This window comes from Lates calcarifer, linkage group LG2, assembly GCF_001640805.2.
Source record: "Lates calcarifer isolate ASB-BC8 linkage group LG2, TLL_Latcal_v3, whole genome shotgun sequence".
NCBI lineage: Eukaryota > Metazoa > Chordata > Actinopteri > Centropomidae > Lates > Lates calcarifer.
The window spans coordinates 19,484,271-19,495,237 of record NC_066834.1 but is presented as its reverse complement, the minus strand read 5'-3'; the positions used below and the strand labels follow the sequence as shown (position 1 = coordinate 19,495,237).

Genomic DNA, 10,967 nt, shown 5'->3' with positions numbered 1-10,967 from the left:
GTAAAGCATTTGTAGGCTGCCAGGAGGAGGCTCAGAAATAGAGTGAGAGTGTATCCATGTCGGCACCGCAAAGGTTCAGAGGTTTACAATACATGGACTGATATGGGTATAGGTATTGCACAAGTGTTTTCAGACTGAATCTGCATATTAAATCTCTGTATTACTACCTTCTGTATATCTCATCCTTATTTAAAAAAAAAAAAAAAACGCATGGCAAGCTCCATATTATTGCATTTTAGTGACAAAATCCTGCTTTAAACAGGATTTATATATTATTTTGTGTCCTTAAGCTGAGCAGCTAAGAGAGACTCTGCTGACAGGTCGTCTGGAGACAAAAACTGAGGCTGATCCGTAGACACTGAATAATGGAACAACTGTTAGGACACTGTGCTGAGACTTTACTGGGATATTGGGACATTTTGTGATTCACAGCTGGAAGCTACTATTGTATGGTTTGATTGGATGTCTCAAACGAAAGCTTGATGAGAAATCTCTTAGGAATTCAGTGTCATTACAGAACATAAGCTCACCAGTTAAATGAATGTCTTCAAGCTCTGATCTCCAGCAACGTTTGTGGATCATGACTTCACTGTCTAGAATCATTACAGCTGCACAATGTTAATTCTGATTTAAGGTGATTTTCTCCTTTAACCTCTGCCTCCCAGGCTCTTTTTCTAACACAGCAACTGTCCACATTAATACTTCTCCAAACAGGCATGCCAGACACTGACTTGTTGTGCTAAAGCGCTGCAGTTTGTTGGAAAACAGCAGCAGCAGAATGGGCATATGGTTGAACTGGGCAGGACATATGTTCCCCGTATTCATGCTTGAGTCTGTCTTTACAAACATGACAGACCGAGGCCAACATCCCTGGGCAAAGAGTCTGCTCCTTGCTTCTTTCAGATGACTCCCCAAGAGCTGAGAGTGTGCATTGCTATAAGTGAGAATACTGCATAGTAGAAATGCTAGAAATGTAAAGTTTACTGTTAATTTACATGAACTTGACATCTAAAATGTATGGATTAATAATATACAATAATAATAATAATACAATAATATCAAATAAAGAAATATGGTTCTAACATTAAAAAATATTAACAGTCAATAGAGTTTGTTGATGTAGGAATCCTCTTTGTCATGTTTTCTATGTAAATGTTTTGAAGCTATTTATATTGCCTTGTGTTTGTTGTATATCCTGTCTTAATGTCCTTTTATGTTTTACGTAAAGCATTCTGAAATGCCTTGTAGTTGGTGCTACACAAACAAACTTACCTTTTCTGTGCACTCCATTTCAGTGTTGTAAAGCTGCCAAATGAAGACATGAAGCAGTCGCAGTACGAGGGGTGATTGATAAGTTTGTGGCCTAAGGTGGAAGAAGATGAGTTAAACAGTTCTCATTACATGCACATGCAGTTCATCTCTTTTAGTGATTATGCAGAAACTCTGACGTTAATAACCTTTGTGGTGTTTCTGTTCTTGGGGATTGAAAATTGCAAGTCAGTCCCGTCTAAGAGAATGGCCAACATCTGCTGTGCCATTCATTGAATGTGGATTTGATCTCGTCTAACACCCACCTTATTCACCTGATTTGACATCCTCAGACTACTACCTCTTTTCCACGATGAAGAGGGAGATCAGTGGTCACCATTTTGACAGTGATGATGACCTCAATGATTATCACCATTTTTCCTATATTACGACTGCACATTTCACAGCTGCACATTTTCTGTTTATTAGAGACTTTTTTTTAATGCTGATTGCTGCACTTTAACTTTTTTTTTTTTTTTTTTTTACCCTTTTTTACCCTTCTGTGCCTTTCTTATATTTTTATTTTTTATTTTTCTATTTTTGTCACTCTTGCTTCTTGCTGCTGTAATATGTAAATTTCCCACAAGTGGGATAAATAAGGTATATCTTATCTTATCTTATCTTATCTTATCTTATGTCATCTATTTTCCTCAACAAACGATCAGGCATTACTGGGGGAGACAAACGTCTGCAGTTGTGATTTCTTCCAGCTTTGTGTTGTTTTCCATGGTATCAGTTCCTACCCCTTAATACATCTGATATGGAAGATATAATCACTTCTGATAACACTATTTTGCTTCATGCACATTTCAAATCTGACTCTTATTCTTGTTTAATTGGTTTATCACAATTTTGTTCAGCAGCAGTGTTTTGAAAGTTAAAAGAATCAGTAAAAGAAGGTGTGAAAACTCTGATGAATGCGCATCTAAAAAAGAGATTTCAGATCAGATACTGCCCTGGCTAGACTGATTTCCTGAGGCAGTTTATTCCACAACTGCAGTTGTTGTCTCATAAGGCTCAGTAGACCCATAGTAAGTCTAGTATTTGAGACCACAGGAATAGTCCTGCTTGAGTCAAGACACAGCATGCTGTATGACTCTAAAACAGTGTAATAATGATAAAATTAGTGTGGCATGTTCTGTCATTTAAATGAGAAATCTAAATGAAGTACAGTAGCCTACAGCTCGTTTGCCATTATAACATGCTCTGTGGCAATGGAATTATCATTATCATCATTTTATATGTGTTGCTGTGTGATGTTTGTGATCCAGTGTCCTGTAATATTTCCACTGGGCACGATTATTGAGATGCACACCCTTGACAATGATCTGATGATTCAGCACAACACTTAAAATGAATAAATACCAATACCAATAAATTAAGTATGTTATATTGTTCTATACTTAATATCGTTACTTTTGTGTGCGTGCTGAAAAAATATCTGGTGTTTCTACCTAATATACAGTTTATGGCTGTGATTTATGCGGATGCGATCAATTCCAGCCAATCATGGTGTTTGTGCTCGTGCACATGAGATGGGAGGGTATAAATAAGGCAGTCGGCGCGAGAATGATGCCGTCATTTAGCAGAGACGGGACAATGATAGGCAAACATCCTAAGAGGAAACGGACAGAGGACTATAAATTAAACAAGAGAGGCTAAAATCAGGCCAGAAGGGAGACCCTTACCATTACTAGTGCGGCTTTCCAGCAGTGGAGAGAACTCCGGGAGCTGAAAGGCCTAAAAATATACATAGAAGTTGCTGCTCGACAGGTCAGTAACATTAGTTTTGCAGTGTTTCACAGAGCCAGTAGGGCAGTATTGTTTTTTCCTGTTGTTTTTGGTGTAGTGTTTGTTAGACTAGCAGTAGAGTTGGGATATCACTGTCTGCAGCTACCGTGCTAGCTTCGCTGCAGCTAATGTAACACAAAACGACGGAACAAGTTCTCCGTCGTTGTTCGTCTGCATTGTGATAAAAGTTCTGTAAAAACCACCTAAACTACCGACTCTTGCTAGTTTTTACTCTGTTGTGTTGCTGTGTTTGTGTGCATGTCGTTCCTTCGTGACGTTGTATTTTGCGTTTGTTTCGCTTCAGCTGTGAAAACGATTCCGCCATTTTCCTCCTCGGCCAGTTGTCAGTGTCGGTTTCCATGGCGATACGCGTCCGCGAGTTTTTTTTTTTTTTTTTGGGGGGCGGGGGGGTCTGAGGGAGCACTGAAGGGAGGGGTGTGTTTGATTATACCTGTGTGTATTCCACATTACAAGTCAGGGTTGTGTCATTTTTATAATGCAGCGCTATAGAAAACAGTGATGGCTCAAGTGGTGAACTCGGGGGAACTCCAGCAGTCAAAGACATCTTTGAAGTTGATGACACCAGATAAAGTATTTTCAGGATAGAGATATTACAATTATATCACACCAATTTAAAACGGACCCTGAGAAGTGCCTCATGTCCACATGCGATGTCAAGGATAGAAAGCCTTTCAAAAATCACTGAAATAGATGGTGTTCTCTTGTCCTTTTGGTGGCATTACTTGATTAGATTGTGTAAAGTGAATAACTCATATGTGGTGGTGTGGTTATGTAATTTTCCAAATTGGAGTTTATCAGTGTCGTTAAAGGTTTTATATTCTCATACTTTATAGCCCAGGCTTTATGGACTAAATTGTTGTACTACTTCACACACTCCAGCTGAACATCACTGTTCAATTTTGCATGTATCTTACTACTGTACTATTTATCGTGGTCTTTTTAAATCAGTGAGGGTTAGGGTCTGTGTGTTTTTACAATAACGCTTTAAAAAATAACCAAGTAAAACTAAAGTGCTGAAAACAAACTGGAATAAAAAAAGAGAGAGAGTGGATTTCTCTGCATACTATAGAGCACAGTGGCTCTTTAAACTGGATCAGTTTCCTGACAACAGTACTTGTTCTTCTGAGGCCAACAAAGCTACCAGCATCTAACAGATGACTCCTCTTTTCTCCTTCACCTCCTCCTCCCTGGCTGAAAGAGGAGCTCTGCTTCTCCTCTGTATGTTCGTTCTAGTCAGCAGGTTCACATGGACGCCATCCAACTTCCCTGCAGTCTGCAGGGGAACAGAAGGTCTCTGCAGTAATCTGTTGCCATTTCCTTTACAACCCAGCAATTAACTTCACCCGGTGACAAAACAAAGATTTTTCTCAATGTAATCTAAATAGGAAATGATTTTCGTTTTGTTAAAAAACACCCACACAGGCCCCCATGGGGATTCAGATGACATGTAATTGAAGTTTAATGGGTCTCGGTGGCAATAACAAGCAGCAATGAATATTAATATTTTAAAAAGACAATAGTGCTTTGTATGAGTTTAAAATCCTAAGAGTTGCTATAGTGTAACATACCAGAGGCTGAAGAAAGGCATCTGCTGGCAGCAGCGTGACCTGCTGAGTGGGAGCAGAGGCACACAAGTTTATTCAGACTCGTTGTCACAGTTCAGCCAGTCTCAATGCAAAAACAGATGGTGCACTTAGGAGTAGAGGCGACACAGAGAGACACATAAGCCACTGCAGCAGTCTTGCTCTCAGATTCTTTTTTAGAGCGGACTGTAATTATTCAGGGAGTCAGCTGAGCTCCCTGCTGGTTGTCAGCATCCCCCTGTTTTACGCTCACACACTTCCACACATTCACGCTGGTAGATGTCCAGTACAACCACAGGTTGCACCTGTCAACCACAGAGCAGCCTTACTGGAGAAACAGGAGTCCAAGCGCCTTGCTTAGGAGCAGGGTGTTTACTTTTCAAGCTTAGGAGGTTTCTCCAGTTTATCTGGGATTTGCACCGGTTGCCCAGTCACAAATTTGTTTCTCTAATCTTTACAGCAGTGATTCCTAACTAGAGGTACTTCACCCAGGGGTACTTCTGCAGTTGCTAAGGGGTACCTAAGATTGTAGAGTAGCTCAACTAATCTGACAAAATAGAAATTACCATTTAATTTGAAACATATATCCACATATTGAGTCAGCTGTGACACCTGAACACCATATGTTGATGGTGGGTGAAAAGTTAGCAAGCTACCACTAGTAGTCAAATCAGCTGCTAAAAGTAAATATAAAGTAAAAAGTATTGGATAAACACTTAAATAAGTAGAGAATGTAGGCTCAACAGTTTATATAGTTAGCTAAATTATTGAGCAAATTGTGAAAGCAAAAGGTAATGCATGTAGCAGTTGAAAGGTTAGGAACAAGTATTAGAAGAAAAATGTGACAAAGCTAAAAGTAATAAATAAATGGTTGAAAATGTAATATGTTGGAAAAAATGGGAAGGGAACAAAAAGGTAATGGATGAACAGTTAAAATAGGTAGCTAGCAGCAATGATTAAGTAGTATAGGTAGTTGGACAATAAGTATTGGAAATAATGTGAAAAAGCAACAGTAATGTATGTTTGTAATAAAGAGCTAAAGGAATGCATAAATGGTTGAAATAGTTAGCTAAAATGAAGTGTATTACATCTAGTTTAAAATAAATGACAGGCATCATCGAAGGCAGACTTTTGATTCATTTTTGGCACCACATCTGACAAACAGGTTTGGAGCCACTGCTTTATATTCCTCTGTTCTGCCTAAAATGTACTCTGTTAACTCAAGACTAGGATCACTTGAATATTTAACTGTGGCGAACAGGGTGCCGAGAAGTTTCAAAGGGCCTTTTTTTAAAAAGTGTTTCATTCTGTATCCCCAGCACCTTCTGTCAGGCAGCACCACCACCTGAACTCAATTAAACTCTGCTGCTGACCCATTTCCCTAGCAATGAGCTCAGGGAAGAATCTGACAAATGCAAGTTCATGCCTGCATGTGCCCAGAGGATTGTGGCTTCAAGGAACACTCGTAGATCAAAACTCTGAGGTAAGCATAATCACATGGAAATTTCTAGCATGCAGCAAGCTCAAAGAGACAGAGAAACATGCTTTCAGGGTTAATATCCCTTTGTTTTTCTACAATACTACAGTGACATCAGTCAAAATTCTGGGCTAATCACTACTTAAATCAATTGGTTAAATCAAACACTCAGCATGCATACTGATTGCCAAGACAATATCTTGCACCAATATATGGAATGTCTCCTTGCAGAATAAGTCACAAGCTTCAAAGAGAATCTATTAGTAGATGAAGTGGAAACGATTTTAGGACACAAGTCCATTAAAAGCCATTTTCTTTTAAGAGTCGATGAGAAAGCTCATGGGTCTGCGGAGTCCAGTTCTTCTCCTATCTGCACCAGTGTGGAAAAACAAGAGCACTGGGCCACTGGGACATTCCTGCGAGCATTATCAGCGCTCCTTAACTATTCTAAACTGACATCAATTGCTGTGCCGGCTTGATCCCAGTGGACCTTGTTAGCTCCATTTAATGGCAAAATGAGCCAACTTCTAAGCCCTGCTCTGGCAGTGGGAGCTGCGATTCCTGGCTGTACTGTTGTATTAGGTGGTGAATGTGAAAAGTTATCGTACTAATTACTGAGGGGACACAGGTTTGGGAAGGCTAAACATTTGTACACTTGTTCGCACATGGAGCCAGTTTGTCTTGGCAGTCACAGAAAGACATTTCCATACGGATTGCATTAACAAGATACAAGTGGCGTCTAGCATCATTTGAACATGTTTTATCCATGATTATTTCTATGATGCTTTAAAAAAAATGTTAAAAATAGCATGACCTCTGACTCTTGACCTCTTAATCAGTAGCATGTATTTTTAATCCTCAAAGAATTGAAATAACTTGTGGTGGTGAATTTTTTTTTTATGCATTACTAGTTTTGATAGTGTACTGTGTTTCTGCATCCTACTATATTTTATTTAAGTGGCCACCACGGAATAATGACACACTCATTAGCCACCGTAACCTACTGGTCATACCAGACCAAGTAAGACTGTTGAACTTAGCTAGAGAGTATTGTATTACTTATGAGTGAAACTTTTCATACTGTATGCTAGACTGTTGCTTTTGCTTCCTAAAGATACATAGTCTTGCTTTAAATTTACCTGCACAGTCCACAGTCATACACAACAGATATTTTGCTCAGGAAGACTGTGCTGCAGCTATAGGCAAAATTGTTGAATCCACTGTGGGTTTTCTGGCCCAGCTGTGACGTTGATGATGTATGCCAAAAAGCTGGACATATATTAACTCACATGCATGTCTAAAGAAAAAGTGAAGTATACTACAGGAGATAAATACATGCCACTGGAGAATAATGATGGTGGAGGCAGTGAGTTTGTTTGTATTATCCTGATGATTTAATCAAAAAGCTCATTGCTGTAACAGGACACTTTGGCCAGTGTTGTAGTGTACAGTACACTTTCACTCCTAAGAGCACAAAAGCAACACTATGATTAACAGGTTCACAATTTATAGTTTTTCTGTTTCACAAGGGTTTTAAGGACCTTTAGTCTATATAGTCATTACTGTCTAGTCTTGTTGTTAAAGTGGAGACAAAGTTGGAAATAGTTGAGGATATAATGAAGATCTAAGGAAGAGAACTCATTGCTGCCCTTTGAGAGGCTGGCTGACATTTCCTCCATCTTGACAATCAGATCAGCACAAATCCTGTCCTGGGGGTGGAGGCTTCTGCACTTTTGTCAGCTTTAGTTTGCAGAATACAACCCTGAACTGGAGGCTTTCTTAAAAAGTTTGATCATGCAGTTTGTCTTTACAAAGTATCTGAATGAACTTTATAAGGGGGAAAGGGCTTTATCCTGAAGCTCTTCCATTACAGCTCTTTTGCACAATGGACATTAAAAAAATTGAAGTATCTTGAATTCAGATCACTCTCCCTTTTGTCTCTCCTCCCTTAACAACTGCTGTCGATGTGTCCTTGTGCAAGGCATGTAACCACTAGTTGCTCCAGTGTTGTTTCACACTGAATACTATAACTCTGACTCTGATGGGCAGCTCCTAGTCTTAGTGTAAATGTGGGAGAAAATAGGGCATGGTGCATTTGTATAGAGGCAAATAATGACCATAAAGATTTGAATCATACACATTACTTCACATTTAGATGGTTTTCACAGTTAAATATCTCAGTACTATATACAGTATTCAATTGTATTTCAACATTAAGAATTCAAAAGTGATTTCATTTCAGAATTGGGTATTCAGTAGTTTATATGATTCAAATCTGTATGGCCTTTATTTACCACTGCATTTGTCTCAGTTTTCTCCCCATAAAGAATATAAACGCACATATATTCTCTTTTCTGTGTCTTGGTAAACTTAATTGGTAAAAAGAGCAATAAAGGTTTTATTTCCTGCATCCATCCCTCACTTCTCCGACTGCTGAAACCTGTGGGGATTCGAGGTGTCACAGGCAAACATGTTGATCACAGCTCAATAAGCAGCACTGAGGTCATCAAGAGCTTCTTTAAATGAGACAGGCTGTCCGTTACCAGGGCAACAGGCTACACCAACGAGCAAACATGAGATCCCCTGGACAATCTGAATGTGTATACATCTCTGTGCCTGTGTATGTGTTATGATTTTATGTGTTGCTCTGAGATTTTGTGTTTATATAGTAATGTAGCCTACTTTGTGTGTGTCTGGTAAACGTTTGGGGTGGGGGCGATCCCCATAAGTGTGTAGCAGTGCTCTAGTTTACAAATTCGAACCCCCAGTTGCTGAATCATGGGTAGTTTGTCATAGAAAGTGATAGTGCAGGAGATGACTTTAAAATCACAGAATCATCAGGAAAACTGCATATTATCCTTAACAGTCAAAGTACCCACTATTTTCCATAATGATAGTCCATAACACACTGTCCTTAAGTGAATCTGTGATGTGCTGAGGCACAGTGCCATGTAATATCTTATAAGATGGCAGAGGAATTTAATATGTGCATTTACAGGAGCTGGTGAAGAGGCTTTAACTTATCCTATTTGCAAGACGAATGCTACTTAGACACACAAAGTGATATATAACTGTGAAGATTAGTAGTGACTTTTAACTCTTGCTAATTTCCATTTGCTCTTCCCACACAGTCTTTCAAGCGGCATTTAATTTCTTTCTTTCTTCTGTTGTGAAAAATTAAGGCAGTGGGACAATCTGGAAGAGAAACGTCCAGCAGCGTTTTTCACAAAGTTACTCTTTGTTGTATCAGAGAATATATTTTAAACAAAACTCAAGCTGCATATGTGATTTTGAACCCCCTATCCTACTTACACAGCGCTAATGCCTTCTGTTTTCTGGTGTAGTCCCGTAATTTTATTCCTATTTGTACAAACACATTGTGCTCTAAATCTGTATCTGTATGAGTTTTTACACAGAGGGCTGTGTTTCCTGTTACTGAGTTTTATCAGCTGCACGCACTGTTATAACTTAGAGAGGGATGCAGACCTAACCTGCTAAGTTGTTCACATCTGTAAACTCATACAATGAAGGAAAAAGTATAGATGAACATTACAAGAGCAAGACTCAAGTTCATCAAACAGGCTGCTGTAATGTCATTCAGTGTATGATGTAAGTAGTATGCAACTGTTTGTGTTAATAATTAACCCCCATTTTTCTTTACACAAGCCCAAAAATAATGTGCCCAACATAAAAAGATTTCTTTTCTTCAGCCATTTGTACTGAGATACAATAAGAGGCCATAGAAACACAAATGTTTTAGTAAAACATTAGGATGCACCATGGATATCTATACCAAATTTTAAATCCATCTCATTTACTAAAACACTAGTGCAGTGACTCTGTCTAACTTCAGCAAGCAATGCAGGAGAGTTTATTTAACATAATGGTTGAATGGCTGTCCATTGTGAACAGTATTTAAGTTTTTTGCACAGTGAGTCCTTATATTCTGGCTTGTGGAAGTTTTTAGCCTGCTGGTTTTTGAGTACAGTGTGGTCTTTAAGTGCGGTGGTGGCTTTCTGGCCACTGTGTGAGCCTTCCAGCTATTGGAAAAGTGTGTGTGAGTGTGCGCGCGCATGTGCGTGTGCTTGTGCGCATTAAGGCAGGGTCATTGAGGAGTAATAGGATTGCTCAACCCCGCTCCCTCTCTCGACACCCTGGCAAAGACAGGCCTCCTAAATCATCCTCACATCTCTGAGCAAGATGGAGGACCTGGCACTGTCTCTCCCCGCCCTCCATCCCCGCTGCAGCCATAACTGCGTTCCCCACTGTGGTACAGATACCGCTCGCAGCCGTGATTTCCCTCAAACCTCCGGGAGGACTGGAATAATATCTGCTCAGCATTCTGTAAATATCCACTGGGAGAATGTACTCTACTTCATTGCAGCTGTGCCACAGTTACTGTATACAAGCTCTGCTGCTGATCCTCAACTTCTGCTGTTTGTTCTTGAACTTTTCATCTTATGACTCCTAAAAAGGAGGCTATGTGTGAGGTGAAGGAGCCTACTCAGCTGCTATCATTCATTATTCATGTTCTGTGCTCTCATTCCTATTCAGGGTCATGCAGAGGCTGGAGTCACTTACACCTGATGTCTACACGTGACACCCTTTAGCAGGTAAGTTTTAAACTTTGAGACAACAAGAATTTGTATGTGAACTTTTTAAAGTTACTTTTTTATTCAGTATGTTAGGATTCTCCAGCAGAATTGTTTCAGAAAGTTTACCCATTTTAATATAGAAAAAAAATGTTTATTTCACACAGACCTAAGCCAGTAATAATATAATATTAG

At 39.3% G+C, this 10,967-nt stretch overlaps 1 long non-coding RNA gene across 1 annotated transcript; it reads left to right on the top strand.

The window, feature by feature from the left end:
* Window positions 1-2,894: 2,894 nt before the first annotated feature.
* On the top strand, window positions 2,895-10,793 carry LOC108897654 (uncharacterized). The gene is made up of 3 exons (XR_001963335.2): window positions 2,895-3,081; window positions 6,023-6,186; window positions 10,735-10,793. It is a non-coding gene; the product is annotated as an uncharacterized LOC108897654 (long non-coding RNA).
* The last annotated feature ends 174 nt before the right edge of the window (window positions 10,794-10,967 follow it).